We start from the raw sequence: 16,452 nt of genomic DNA on the forward strand, positions 1-16,452 counted from the left end.
ATGGAAGGATGGATGGATGGAAGGTTGGATGGATGGATGGAAGGATGGATGGATGGATGGAAGGATGGATGGATGGATGATGGAAGGATAGAAGGATGGATGGATGGATGGAAGGATGAAAGGATAGATGGATGGATGGATGGAAGGATGGATGGATGGAAAGATGGATGGATAGATGGAAAGATGGATGGAAGGATGGATGGATGGAAGGATGGATGGATAGATGGATGGATGGATGGATGGATGGATAGATGGAAGGATGGATGGAAGGATGGATGGATGGATGGAAGGATGGATGAATGGTTGGAGGGATAGATGGATGAATGGATGGATGGAAGGATGGAAGGATGGGTGGAAGGATAGAAGGAAGGAAGGAAGAAAGGAAGGAAGGAAGGAAGGAAAGAAAGAAAGAAAGGATGGATGGTAGGTGGGTGGCTGGATGGGTGGGCGGTTGAGGAGATGGATAAATGGCCTTAGAGTAAAACCTCTCTCCCTTGACCTGCCCCTGTCTCTCTTGGCCTTTTCCTTAATGCTTCTCACCCTTTGTTAGGCCTTGGGGATAGACAGTTGAATGGGGTCCTTCACCTGCTCTTTGAGGCCCCAGTCTGGTGTGGAAGAGACAACTGAGGCACTCTCTTGATCCTGCCACAGCTCTGCAGCTCCACCCCTCACTCCTGGGCCAGGCAGGCAGACACAGGGAGGGAGCTGCACACAGGACGTATGCACACAGTTCCAGGTGGCCTGTGTACGCAGGAAGCACTCCCCAGCCCCAGATGTTTTACATTTGTTGCAGAGAACGCGGCCCATGTCAGCAGACATGGCTGGGGTCAGGGTGACATTAAGGGGGCCAGGCTCGGAGGCTCTCGGTCAAGAAGACTAATGGACCTGCCGCTTGTTTCTGCCTGAGCCTGGGTCCCCTCGGGCATGTGAAGCAAACCCTGAAACCCACCACTGGCCAGGGGACGGTCCCTGTCATTTTTGGCTTTTCATGGATGATACGGTATTTCCCCCTGGAGGGTTGGTTCAGCTCATATATCAAAAGCTGTGGTAATTATTTCCTCCCACCGAGGAAGGCTTCCATTTAGCTTTCTCTACCCGCCCCCCTTATTAATTATCTAATTACAACCACATTCTCCAAGAGAGAGCAGCCTTTGACTTTCTGCCCAGGACCACTTAAAAAGGCTTAAATATTTGGAGTGCTCTGAACTTTGAAAAAGTGTGTGTGTGTGTGTGTGTGTGTGTGTGTGTGTGTGTGTGTGTTTCATATGCATGGGAAAATATATCTTGGCCTTTTCAGATCCTTGCCTTGATTCAGCAAAGGCTTCTGGAATTCTCGAGGATGTAGGCTGGCATGGTGAAGCCCGGGGCTGGGGATTGGGAAAGGGCTGGGGGTGAGGGTGCGGGACGATATGACCCCTGGACACTGCTGTGTAGCATCAGACACCCACGCACACAGGGACACACACAGACCCACTCACACAGAGGCACACGCCTACACAGACACTTGCACACTGACACTCCCCAGGGACACACACAGACCCACTCACATGGATGCACACACTCACATTGACACACACATGGACCCACTCACAAGGATGTATACAAACATTCACACTAGTACTTCCATGGGAAAACACTCATGATGCACACACACACATGATCCACACGGACACACACACACAGACCAACTTACATGGATTCTCATGCTCACACACAAAATTTATACAGCTTGCACATGGACACACACACTTCTTGACATTCTTTCATACTCAACTCACACTCTCACACTAGTGGGCACACGCACACAGACACATGCACCAATGTCATCGAGGACCGCATCACACGTCCCTCCAGCTTCCAAACGTGCCTTCCACATTCTCCCCCAGTGCCCGGGGCCTTCCTGGGCCTCCTTCCCTGTGGCAGAATCCTCAATCCTGGCGGCCGCTTTGGGAAGCCCATGCCAGCCTCTCCGCCGACACCCACGACACCCAGCCCCTCGCGGGGAGGAGGGTCTCATCGCGCTGCTTTACCCCTTGGCTCAAGGGGCTCTCCATTAATTCTCGCTGGACATACTCACCTCCCACAGGCTCTGCAAGTCAACTGGCTTTTCTCATGTTTGTGCAACAGGCATGGCAGTGACACACGGGCACCAAAGGTCTCAGGGGCTCAGGGCCAGTCTGCAGCGATTCCTGATAGAGCTCGGGTCTCCTGGCAGGACAACGCCAGCTTGGGAGCTGCTGCAGGCTAGCCTGGGCATGTGGCGGAAGCGGCCCTGGGGCGCGGCGTGGGTCGCACCTGTGTGCACCACATCCCTGACCAGAGCTGATGCCACTTGCATGTCCCCTGCCCTGTGGGCCCCACTACGGTGCCTCAAGACCTTGGGCTCATGACCCCACGTCCCTGTGCAGCCTGAATCTCAGACGCTGGCCTGGGCACCTCCCAGCACCTTCTCTATGAGCTCAGTGGGCACAGAGGACAGCGCGGGGTTGAGGTCCTCACACTGGCCTCCTGGAGGACCTGGACTTTCCTCCTGCCTGTGTCTCCTCCCCTTGCAGGTGGGAACAGGGCTCTGGGTAGCGCCTGTGCTGGTTCTTCCCCAAGGCGCTCGGGACGGCAGGTCGCAGTCCAGAGCTGCACCAAGCCTGGCACAGCCACAGGTTGACTGGGCCACGAGTGCGCTTAAGTCACTTGTGTGGCACGAAGGGACCTTGAGGGGCTGGAAGAATTGTGTACCTTGATCACAGTGGCAGGTGCAAGAAACAATACGCATGATGAAACTGCAAGAAGTCTACATATGCCACACCCACATACAAACACACACAATACACAAAAACACACAAACATTCCACATAACCACGTATACACACAAACACACACCACACAGACATACCACACACTACACACACATCCCACACTGTGCATACACACCATATACACACACACCACACATATAAACACACTGCACCCCACATACAAACACACACCACATACACCACACACAAACACACACTATGTGACACACAAACATACCACACATTATACACACCCCCAACATTGTACATACACACCACATACACATACAGTCACATACAACACACAAAGACATACCACACCTCCACAAACACACACACAAACACATACCACATATACCACACACCAAACATATCACACACTACACACACTACACACTGTACATACACATCACATACACACACAAACACACCACGGCCCCCCCCCACACACAAACACACACCACATACACCACACACCATATAAACATACCACACAGTACACACACACTACACACTGTACATACACACGCACATCACACCCCACACACAGAAATTCACACCACATACACCATACAAACGTACCACACACACATACACAGATATACCACATACACATACATAATATACTATACACATTACCCACTAGGTACTACACATACATACCCCACACACATACACATGCCACACTGAACACACATACCACACACAAAATACCACATCCCCCCCACACACCACATAACCATGCACCACACATACCACACACTACACACAACCCACACTGTACATACACACCAAATGCACACACAAACACATACCACACACACAAACACACCACACACCCCCATACACACAGAAACACAAATCACATACACCACACAAACATACCACACACTACACACAGCCCACTCATTGCACAAACATACCACAAACACAGAAATACAGACAACATACCATACACACTGCACACTATATGCCACACATACATACCCCACACCACACACACACACCCCCACGCACACCACACTGTACATACATACCACACACACACACACGGCATACTGTAGATACATACCAAACACACACACACCACACTGTACATGCATACCACACACAAACCCACAAGAGTGACGTGAATAAGCTCTTGGCCCATACTGGTGCCATATATCTGGGTGTGATGTGATGACACCATCGTATGTGTGCTATATAATGTGTAGTGTGTATGATATGTTGTCTGTGTGGATGTGGATGTGGTATGTGCAGTGTGTGGAGTGTGCTGTGTGTTTGTGGTATGTGGTGTGTGTTTGTGTATGTGGGGGCATGGTGTGGTTGTGTGTGTAGTATGTGTGTGTATGTCTGTATGTACAGTTGTGTGTGTGTAGTGTGTGGTATGTTTGTGTGCTGTGTGATGTATGTAGTGTGTGTGTGTATGTGTGGGTGTGTTTGGTGTGTGTTTGTGTGTATGTGTGTGTGTGTTTGTGTGTGGTATGTGTATGTGTTGGGTATGTACAGTATGGAGTGTGTGTAGTGTATGCTATATTTGTGTGGTATGTGGTGTGTGTGTTGTGTGATATGATTGTGTAGTGCATGTTTGTGTGTGTATCTGGGGGTGTGGTGTGTCTGTGTGTGTGTCGTAGGTGTATATAGTGTGTACAGTGTCGGGTGTGTGTAGTGTGTGGTATGTTTGTGTGGTGTGGTGTGTGTTTGTGTGTATGTGGGGTGTGGTGTGTTTTTGTGGTGTGTGTAGTGTGTATTTGTGTGTGTATGTGGTGGTGTGGTGTATTTGTGTGTGTGGTTTGTATATGTGGTGTGTATGTACAGTATGGGATGTGTGTAGTGTGTGGTTTTTTGTGGCGTGTGGTATGTGTAACGTGGCATGTTTGTCTTGCGTGTGGTGTGTATGTAGGTATGTGTATGTAGGGTGTGTGTGGTGTGTGGTATGTTTGTGTGGTGTGTGTGTGTATATGGGAGTGTGGTGTGTCTGTGTGTGTGGTATGTGTATGTACAATGTGTGGTGTGTGTAGTGTGTGGTATGTTTGTATGGTGTGTGGTATGTGTTTGCATATGTATGTGTATGTGGGGGTGTGGGGTGTTTGTGTGTATGGTATGTGTATGTGGTGTGTATGCACAGTGTGAGATGTGTGTAGCGTGTGGTATATTTGTGTGGTGTGTGGTTTGTGTGTGTATGTGGGGGTGTGGGGTGTTTGGTATGTGTATGTGGTGTGTATGTACAGTGTGTGGTGTGTGTAGTGTGTGGGATGTTTGTGTGGTGTGTGTGTGCATGTGTATGTGGGGGTGTGGTGTGGTGTGTGTGGTATGTGTGTGGTGTGTGTGTACATTGTGTGGTGTGTGGTATGTTTGTGTGGTGTGTGGTGTGTGTGTATGTGGAGGTGTGGTGTGTGTGGTATGTGTATGTGATGTGTGTGTACAGTGTGTGGTGTGTGGTGTGTGATGTGTGTGTGCATGTGTATATGGGGGTGTGGTGTGGTGTGTGTGGTATGTGTATGTGGTGTGTATGTGTACAGTGTGTGGTATGTTTGTGTGGTGTGTGGTTTGTATGTGTGTGTATGTGGGGGTGTGGGGTGTTTGTGTGTGCGGTATGTGTATGTGGTGTGTATGCACAGTGTGCGGTGTGTGTAGTGTGTGGTATGTTTGTGTGGTGTGTGGTGTGTGCTTGTGTAGTGTGTGTTTGTGGGTGTGGTATGTGTGGAAACTGGGTGAAAGGCATATGGGACACCTCTATGTTGTTTTTGCAACTTCCTATGAATCTGTAATAGTTTCAGAAGCACAAATTTGAAAGCAAGAACCCGCCCTTGGCCGCTCCCCCCAGCGGCTGACCCATTTCTCTGTGCCCTCCTCCCTGAAACACAGCCCTCTCTGCCCCAAACCCCACAGCGCCCTCAGGCCTGCCTGGGGCCCGAGCTTCTGGTGTCCCCTGGCAGCCTGTCCCAAGGGGCTCACCCACAGCCAGGCAGCACTTGCGGGCATGCCGAGCACCGGCCGGGGAGCAGCCTTGGGGCGGTGAGTGGAGAGAGGGCACTCGGGGCAGGGAAGGGCGCTCTGGGCTTGGCCTGGACCTGGGGCAGGGGTTGCAACGGGCTTTGTTGGCCTGGCAGCAGGCACCTGTCCAGTGTCTCTGGGGGGGACAGGGAGGAGCGTGAATAGAACAGAGCCAGCTCTCTCAGGGCCTGCCCCCTGTCCTACCCTGGCCAGCCTCGGGGCAGTCCGGGGACAACCCTGCCAGGTGCCATGCAAGGCAGCCGTAGCTCACCGACCCCTTCTGTGTCTTCCAGGCTGCCCGTCGCGTCGGCGGAGCAAGTGGAATTGGGATGTGTTGGAATCTGTAACTTCTGAAACCTGAACCACCTCAGGAGGCCCCCACCTCTGCCCTCCACCAGCGTTGAGACAGGGGACAGCAGTGACATCGGAGAGAAGACCCGGGCTCCCATCCTCCCCCAGGACGGTCTCCGGATAGGAAGGGCACTCCCAGCCCCTTGCTGGTGACGTCGCCATGGCCATCCTGTCTCTGTTTGGATTTTTCTTCTGGGGTTTATGTTTGGGGGGAGGTTTATTCTTTCTGAAAATCTCTAGATTCAGGAACACATTTATGAGGATTTGGATTTTGAATTTGTATTTCCCTCTAAGTGCCTTTTTAAATGTATTTTTTTAAATAAAACAGGAATGCATTCTTGTATAATTCTGATTAAACTGGACCAAGGCTCTCAGAAGAGGAACCCCGAGTTCCTTCCCCGCCCCCAAGCCTCTGCATGACAGTTTCAAGTCAGCCTGGAATTCTCATTTTCATGCCGCTTTTCTTTTTCTTTCTCCATGATTTGCTCAGCTAGCCATTTTTAAAAAGTATTTTCTGTTTCAGTGTATATGTTGCTTATTTGTTTTATTTATTGAGATATTTTTACAAGCTAAGGGACTGCAGTGTGGCTGTGTATCCTGCTCCCCACCCAGGAAAAATAAAGACATCCGCGCAGCCCTGGTCTCTCCGTCTGTGTTCTCGTCTCTCCTTCGCAGCTCGGGGCATGGCCTGAGAGAGTCACAACAGGTCGAAACAATGACTGTTGTTTCACTTTAAAAGGGACGAGAGAGGATGCGAGACATTTTATGCTGTGCATAATTGTAGAAATTTCTAGAAACTACCAACTCTAACATGGTTGACAGTGTGAACGGACCCAGGCCTGCGAGAGCAGAGGGGTCCTCAGCCCTTTTCAAGTGCGTAGTCCTCTGCCACTCCCCAGCAGCCTCAGCGCAAGAGACCCTTGCTCTCAAATCCACACCCCACTGATACCAAAATGCGCCCGTCCTGTGTGCTGCCCCCACCCTGCTGTCCAAGGTCAGGGCCAGCCTTCCCAGCTGCTCACCCTGGGTGGCATTCCCTGCTCTTCCAGGCATGACATTCATTTGTGCCACCACCTGCCCACTTCTCCCGAGTCACCCTCTGCTCCACATGCATCCATGCCATGTCAACCATGAGCTCACCAGGTAGCTGGCTAAGGATGGAGCGCTTGGGTGTGTGGGTCAGTTCGAAATCCTGCCCAGAAATCCCGCAAGGACCACGATCTGCCACCAGGGAGAGTCAGCCTGGGTCTGGCGCAGGGGAGCACCTCTGCATGAGGGCAAGGGCTCCATGCTCTGCCCGCTGCCTCCTTACCATGTCAGCACCCATGGGCACAGGGTGGCGGGTAGCGCTTGTGGACTCCAGGGTGGGGGCTTCCCGCTCTGGGGACTGTGAGTCACCAGGTCACTACTCTGAGCCACCAAAAGCATGTCTCCTGGGGGACACCTGGCACTGGACTCTGCTGGGTGGACCTGCCCACAAGCAGTAGACACACAGAGCCTGCCCAGCTCCCAGACAGAGGTTCAGGGAGTGGGGGTCTCTGGCAGGATGGTGGTGGCCTGTGAGCCCTCATTTCCCACTCTCACCCTGCCCCCAGGTCCCCCACAGCAAGGACAGGAGCTCTGGAAACGCCAGCATGACCTCAGCTTCCACCTGGCTCCAGGTGGTGACCTTGATGCAGCACTGGCTTCCCCTGGGGCTGGCATCACCGGGACAGGTCCTGAGGGCCTCTCTAGGTGAGAGATCCCTGCAGCACAAGCCTCAGGACACACTGCATGCAACAAGCACACAGACACACGCATGCATACACCACGAAAGCACACACCACACACACACATGCACATACCACACATACACATGCCCACACACCACACACACACCACCCACACACCCACACCACACACATGCCCACACCACACACACATGCCCACACCACACATGCACACACTACACACACACATGCCCATACCACACACACACACCACACACCCACACCACACAAGCACACACACACACCACAAGCACACAGATACAGAAGCACATACCACACACACATATACACACACATGCACATACCACACATACACATGCCCACACCACACACACACCACACACATGCACACACCACACATGCACACACCACACACACATGCCCATATCACACACACACACCACACACATGCCTACACCACACACACACATGCCCACACCACACACACACACCATACACATGCTCACACCACACAAGCACACAGATACACAAGCACACACCACACACACATAAACACACACATGCACATACCACACATACACATGCCCACACCACACACATGCCTACACCACACACATGCCTACACCACACACACACACCACACACACACACATGCCCACAGCACACACACGCCCACACCACACATGCCCACACCACACACACACACACCACACAAGCACACAGATGCACATGCACACATCCATAAGCACACACCACACACACATATACACACACATGCACATACCACACATACACAGCCCACACCACACGTATACACACCACACACACGTACACACTACACACACAATGCACATGCTGAACACACACATATGCATGCACACATACTGCACACACGCACACACACATGCCCATATCACACACACACACCACACACATGCCTGCATTACACACACACACCACACACACATGCCCACACCACACACACATGCCTACACCACACACACACACCACACACACACACACGCCCACACCACACACGCCCACACCACACACACACACCACACACACGCCCACACCACACAAGCACACACACCACACAAGCACACAGATACACAAGCACACATCACACACACACCACACACACATCACACACAAATGCACACAGACACACACACATGCATATCCACATGACAGATGCATACACCACACACACACCGATGCTCACACTTGGCACACTTCAAACACATGCACACGTACCCATGCCACATGAATGTATGCACATACACACAACCAGCACACACACACACACACCACATGCTCACACCACACAAGCACACCCACAAACCACACAAGCATACAGATACACAAGCACACACCACACACACAAATACACACACATGCACATACCACACATACACATGCCCACACCACACACACACCACACACACACATCACACACATGCCCGCAGCACACACACCCCCACAGCACGCACACGCCCACACCACACAAGCACACAGATGCACATGCAGACATCACATAAGCACACACCACACACACATATACACACACATGCACATACCACACATACACAGCCCACACCACACGTATACACACCACACACACACCACACACACAATGCACATGCCAAACACACACATATGCATGCACACATACTGCACACACGCACACACACATGCCCATACCACAAATGCACACAGACACACATGCACGCATATCCACACGACACATGCATACACCACACACACGCCCATGCACACACTTGGCACACTTCAAACACATGCACACGTACCCATGCCACATGAATGTATGCACATACAAGCAACCAGCACACACACACACACACACACACACACACACACGTGCACACACAAGACTCTAAGGAGACAGAACGGGGCAGCCGTGGTCCCAGCAGCAAGACGCCCCGCCCTCCCCTGTATGCCCGGCAGGCTCTATGGAGGCCCGTGGAGGCCATGAAGACTGCAGAGCCATGGGGCCCTCCCTCCTGAAGTGATTCAAATAGAAATAACCCCAAGTCAAGTAATGCAAAACTCATGGACGGCGGGGCCAGAGGAGCTTCTTTCTTCATTTCCAAGCTGGAAACTTCATTCTTCCTCTGCCCAGTGCCCTGAGCCTGGCTTCCTGCTGAGCAGCAGCCCCTTGTCACCTGTGTGGGGGACCCAGCCCTGCAGTGTCCGTACCCAAGCCCAACGCAGAGGGGCCAAGGGAGGAGAGGGCCCTGTGCAAATGAGGGGGACCCTGGCCCCCTGTGGGAGGTCAGGGATGGAGTTCAGTGTGGGCCTCAGAGCTGCCACCCGAGGGGGATGTCCCGGGAGGTCCCGGCGGCAGCTGCATCTCTGGGCATCACTGGCTGCTGCCTGCTCCCAGTCACCTGCCACACACCCTGGTCAGCATATCAGGGTCTCCTCCTCCCCCAGCCCTGGCCTCTCCTGGGGTCTCTCCTGGGGCTTTGTCTCCAACTCTGAGTGTCCTAGGAGTCGGTCACCAGCACCTTGGGCTACATGGAAATACACAGCCATGAATAGTGGGCTCACTTCCTTTCACCCCCGCACGCTCGTTCCAAAAAGAGGTGCTGGAAGATGCTGGCTTCCGGAACACGTGTGTGTGCGTGTCTGTGCATCCATACGCATGCTGCCGTGCGTGTACTTGCGTGTGTGCAATGCATGTCTATGGATGTAGGTACAGGTGTTCTCCTGTAACGTGCTGCTGGCCCCTCCTCCCCAGGCATGTCGTGAGGCCCCTTCCCTGTGGTAGCTTCTGCTCCAGGGTCTCCCAGCTGCTCTGGGGTCAGTCAGAGCCCTCTGTAGTCATGACCCTGGGAACAGGTCTGCGTGAGCTGGCGTGACGTGTTTCCAGGGCCTGCCTCTGGTCAGGTGAGCAGTGAGTGCACAGAAGAGGAGAGTGTTCGGAAAACCCACCCCAAACCCACCTCACTCCCACCTGTGCTCCAGGGCAGCCCGGCGGAGCCCCCTCAGGAGAACAAAGCTGTCAGAAGATCAGGTCAGCCCCAGGGGCCTGGGTGCAGACATGGGGGGTGAGGGGACCCGGAAGGGCAGTGGCACTGCAGGGACCCCGCACCCAGCCAGGCACTGGCATTGCAAACCAGCCTAGAGGGAAGGTCAGTGCCCAGGCAGGTGGCGGCCCTGAGTCTGAATTTCATCCCAGGGCGAGACACTCTGCGTGCGGGGTCCCTCGGCAGGTCTGCAGCCTCGGGTCTGAAACTCGGCCTTGGGCCTGTGCAGCAGCCAAGACCAACATGTCTTGATGGAAACGTCTCGCTCCTTGCTTTTGAAAGCAACGGCAGACAGAAGTGGGACTTCCAGGTTGTAGCTGAGGGAACACAGGCTCTGCGGGAGCCGGGAGTCAGTGGGCGGTCAAGAGGCAAAGGGGTCAGTGTCTCCCTGCGCCCCTAGTGCCATCTGCAGGATGCCCTGTGCCTCTGAGTGACACAGTTTGAAGGGCTGTGGGCAGCCCTGAGCCCTCAGAAGAGGGGGTGGGTGCCCTCATAGGGTAAGGCAGAGTGAGGATGTAGGGTCTGGAAGGGTGGGGCCTGGGGGCAGGCGGAGCTTTCCATGTGGCTGCAGAGCCCCAGGGTAGCCCGCCTTGTGTCATCCGCACCTGCGGGGCCGTGAGAATGGCTGCCAGTCGTAGAATTGGTGCGGTCGGAGGCTCTCTGCACACCTCGATGTAAGTAGTGTGGTACACCTGCGGGCCTGCCATGTGTAGGGGCCGACCTGCCCAGGGCGATCTGCCCCACAGATGCCTTCAACCACAGGCTAAGATGTCTCGTCGTCTGGGGCCGAGGCCATCTGCTAGAAGGGGGACCCGGAGCAGCCGCCGCAGGCAAAGGGGAGTATGGGGCATGCGGCCTGCCCCTGCTGCTGTCCCTGCATCCTGCTTCTCTGTAGGCAGTGTCATCCACACTCTGTCTCCCGCTTAAGCCCTTTGGCTTGGGGCAGAGCCAGTCTGGCCCTCTATCCGTGGAGCTCCACCTCACTGCCCACACAGGACGAGGGCCACCTGAGCTGCCCAGGCCAGGGCAAGCGAGGGCCCAGAGAGCATGGAGATGTCCACCTTCGTGGGATTAAATGTGGGCATCTCATAAACAAAAGACAGGTGAGGAGCTAATCTCAGGACCCGGGATGCAGAGGTCCATTCTGACCCCCAGCCCTTGGGAAGACTCAAAGTGTCCTTTGCCTAAAGGAAGCTGACAGCCGCCTGGGAGGGTCCGGGCTCTTTAGAAACAGCCAGGCCCTTTGCATACTCATGGCCACACTGGTTTGCACCCCAGTGGACTCATCTTTCCCCCTGAAGCCCCAGCGTCCCTGAGATGAAGCCTCCAGTATCTGCGCCTGGGCCTGCTTGCTGCCAGCTGCCAGCTCTGTCCTCCTGAATAAAGACTCATCCTGATCTGGGCTGGCCTTGGGCTTTCCTGCCTCCCCGTCCGGGACTGGGTGCCCTCGCCCATCCTCCACACATATTTCGAGCAGGTCTCATCACTGGCTGACTCCGTGACTCAGGAAACAGGCCTGACTGCGAACAGAAAGTGGGGAGGACACGAGTGGGAGCCGGAGCGGGGAGAGGGCTGGCAGGGGTGCTGGGGTGCAGTGGACAGGAGCAATGACCAGGCCGTGCCCGGGTTCCGGGGGTCTAGGAGTGAAGTGTGGCAGGGAGCAGGGAGGGTGGGAAGCTGTCCCGCAGCTCTGCATTGCAGGGCGCATGTGTAGGCGTGACCAGTCACACATGCATGATTAGTAGTGTTTCCCCCGAAATCCCCCAAAACATACATTTACATTGGAACCCCTGGAACCTGTGAATGGCCCCTACCTGGAAAAAGATTCTTGCAGATGTAATGAAGTTAAGGATGTGCAGATGACATCATCTGGATTTCGGGTGGCTTCTAAATCCAAGGGCAGCCTCACAAGAGAAGGGCAGCAGGAGACTTCAGAGAACGCTGGGAGATGATAGAGGCAGAGGTCGGAAGGATGTGCCCACAAGCCAAGGAACGCTGGAGAGCAGCCTGGAACGGGCACTCCCTCCGAGCCTCCGGAAGGACCCAGCCCTGCTGACACCTTCATTCAAATTTCTGCCACCAGAAGTTTGAGAAAATCCACTTCTGAAGCCATCAGTTTGTGGGTGTTTGGTGTAGCAGCCACAAGAAATGAATACAGCCCCCAAAAGTGACAGCAAAGAAAGAGAGACGTGTGAATGCACGGGAGACAGGCTCCTGGAAGGTGAGCAGGATGGGTGGGCAGTCCCTCGGCTGAACTGCAAAAGGGTAACTGCAGCAGGGACCCGCCTGCAGGTCCAGCTTCCCCAACTCAGGCTTCCCTGCCTCCGGGGTTCAGGCAATTCTCCTGCCTCAGCCTCCCAAGTAGTTGGGATTACAGGGTGCCTGCCACCACCCCCAGTTAATTTTTTGTATTTTTTAGTAGAGATGGGGTTTCTCCATGTTGGCCAGGCTGATCTTGAACTCCTGACCTCAGGTGATCCGCCTGCTTTGGCCTCCCAAAGTGCTGGGATTACAGGCGTGACCCACTGTACTACAGCATAAGCATGTTATGTTAACATGTGGAGGTGAATACCAGAAGGCATGGATGAAAACGCTGAAACACCCTCCTCAATGCCCGGGGATGCGGAAGAGGAGAGAGGGAACGGAGGATCTGGATTCCATTTTAAGCTTATTATTTTAGGGTAGATAGGTCATAGGTAGACAGATAATAGGTAGGTAGGTAGGTAGATATTTAGATAGATTCATCTGAGATTAAAAGGTTAAACTTAAAAATTACACCATAGTGAACAGGGAACACTTCTATGTTGCTGGTGGGAATGTAAGCCAGCACAGCCGCTGTGAAAAACGGTGTGGAGATTCCTTAAAGAACTAGAAGTGGAACGACCATTTGGTCCAGCAATCCCACTACTGGGTATCTCCAGAGGAAAAGAAGTGATTATTCAAAAAAGATACTTGCACACACATGTTTATAGCCACACAATTCACAAATGCAAAATCATGGCACCCACCCAGATGCCCATTGATCAACGAGTGTATTAAAAAACTGTGGTAGGGACATGGATGAACCTGGAAAGCATCATTCTCAGCAAACTGACAGAAGAGCAGAAGATCAAACACCGCATGTTCTCAGTCATAGGCGGGTGTTGAACAATGAGAACACATGGACACAGGGAGGGGAGCACTACACACTGGGGTCCGTTGGGGGGAAATAGGGGAGGGACGGTGTGGGGTGCGGAGCTGGGGAGAGATAGCAAGGGGAGAGATGCCAGATGTAGGTGATGGGGAGGAAGGCAACAAATCACACTGCCACGTGTGTACCTATGCAACAATCTTGCATGTTCTTTGCATGTACCCCAAAACCTAAAATGCAATAAAATAAATAAATGGGAAAAAAACTGTGGTGTATATATGTACACTATGGAACACATGGAATACCATGCAGCAATAAAAAGGAATAAATTAACAGCATTTGCAGTGACTGCAATGAGATGGGAGACCATTATTCTAAGAGAAGTAACTCAGGAATGAAAAGCCAAACATCGTATCTTTTCACTGAAATGTGGGAGCTAAGCTATGAGGACGCAGAGGCATGAGAAGGGTGCGGTGGACTTTGGGGACTTTGGGGGAAGAGTGGGAGGGGGTGAGGCAAAAAGACAGCAAATATGCTGCAATGTATACTGCTCCGGTGATGGGTGCACCCCAATCTCACAAATCACCACTAAAGAACGTACTCATGTAACCAAACACCACCTGCACCCCAACGACTTATGGAAAAAATTACACCATAGCAGGAGAGAGTTTGGTGGTGGTTGCGTGGTACGTTTCTGCACGCACGTTTCAGGCTTCATCAGTTTTCCCATGGGGCCCTTCCAGGGTTCAGTCGTGTCCCCGGACACGCTCCCAGCGCCACGTCCCATTGGTGCTCAGTCATAGCTGTGTCGTGGGATCCTCTAATCAGGAGAGACTGACTCCTCAGACACACCCGAGAAGGTGGGAGAAGCCACCAGCAGCCACAGGCAGGGATGACGGAGCAGGGGCCACACGGTAAGCGGCAGGTGCAGTGGTGGCTACGTCTAGGCCAAGTCACCATTGCTTTCTCACACACTTGTTGGACAGAGGGGACTAAGCCCCTGAAAACGTGCGTGGCAGAGACTCTCCCCCTTTTCCGCAATTCACAGAGAAGCACACAGAGACCTGGAGAGGCGCTCTGGCTGGCCGGGAGTCGGGGGCTGTGATTCCAGCAGGGCCTGCCTGACTTCAAAGGCTCCAGAGCTCGGGGCCTCATGCCCCCTCTTCCGTCTGTGGACACTGGCATGACTGGGTGTGAAAAGTCTGGAAAGTAAAGTGGATCTGTCGTAAATGCACGGAGAGAGGGTCTCATTTAAAGTATGTCTTCAATGCATTTTCGTCAAGTATTCCTCTCACAGTGAGAGTGGTCATACCCCAGTCGGACAGTTTCATATCAGATCTCTGCATATTGTGTTATCTTAGAGTACTCACCTGTGTATTGCTGCCCTTGGTCAAAGCAGATATTTCCTTAATGGACATTAAAACTGTGGTCTGGGCCAGGTGCAGTGGCTCGCTCAGCACTTTGTAATCCCAGCACTTTGGAAGCTGAGGCGGGTGGATCACGAGGTCAGGTGTTCGAGTCCAGCCTGCCCAATGTGTTGAAACCCTGTGTCTACGAAAATTAAAAAAAAAATTAGCTGGGGATGGTGGCACGTGCCTACAATCCCAGCTACTCTGGAGGCTGAGGCAGGAGAATTGTTTGAACCCAGGAGGTGGAAGATGTGGTGAGCGGAGATCATGCCACTGCACTCCAGCCTGGGCGACAGAGCAAAGCTCTGTCTCAAAACAAACAAACGAAAACTGTAGTCTGAAAAGCTTGTTGAAAATCTGGGTAGAGGCAGGTAACATGTGGGTCACTGGAAGCATTTTCCAAAAGGCACAGCCCACATCCCTCTCAGCCTCCAGGACTGACAAAGCCAGGAGCCCCGCTCCAGGAGGACACGCATCATAGAAAAGGCACCAAATAAAACATTTACATGGCAGGTCCAGCACTCAGCAGCACTAACTGGGACAGAGCGTTAGGCAGCCCATCCTCCCACAGTGGTTTCAGTTCTTCCAAAAGAAATGGGACCTGTTGGACTAACTCCTCCCAAACTGAGCATACATAGCAAGCATTCATACTGGAGGATTCTCCACCAGGAACACTGGGGCCAAGGATTTATCTTCCAACAGGGACCCCCTTCCCATCTTCTTGGCTTAGCCTGTGGCTGCACGTACCTTCAGCCTGCGTTCTAGTTCCCCCTCTGCACCACTCAATCTGCTTCAATATCCCCTTTGTGACATCATCTCCACCCTGAACTGCGGTGCTAGAGAAGCGGAAACACTGCGGTTCTCCCCTCCCCAATCTGAAGGGGAGCTGGGAGGCCTGGACCTGCAGTCTTGAGGGGCTTGGAGAAGTCCTGGCTCCATGAGCCACCAGCTGCCCAAGCTTCTAGAGCAGCGGAGTGGAAATGCGCAGGA

At 53.1% G+C, this 16,452-nt stretch overlaps 1 protein-coding gene across 1 annotated transcript in view; it reads left to right on the top strand.

Moving 5' to 3' along the window:
* TWIST2 (twist family bHLH transcription factor 2) overlaps positions 1-6,776 on the top strand; it is a 63,783-nt gene extending 57,007 nt beyond the window's left edge. The window contains exon 2 of the mRNA XM_017537826.2: positions 6,083-6,776. The gene's annotated coding sequence lies outside the window, so the exon portion shown is untranslated. The remainder of the gene's footprint in view (positions 1-6,082) is intronic.
* Positions 6,777-16,452: the final 9,676 nt, after the last annotated feature.

The sequence above is a fragment of the Cebus imitator genome, unplaced genomic scaffold (assembly GCF_001604975.1).
Source record: "Cebus imitator isolate Cc_AM_T3 unplaced genomic scaffold, Cebus_imitator-1.0 Scaffold106, whole genome shotgun sequence".
In the NCBI taxonomy this organism is placed as follows: domain Eukaryota; kingdom Metazoa; phylum Chordata; class Mammalia; order Primates; family Cebidae; genus Cebus; species Cebus imitator.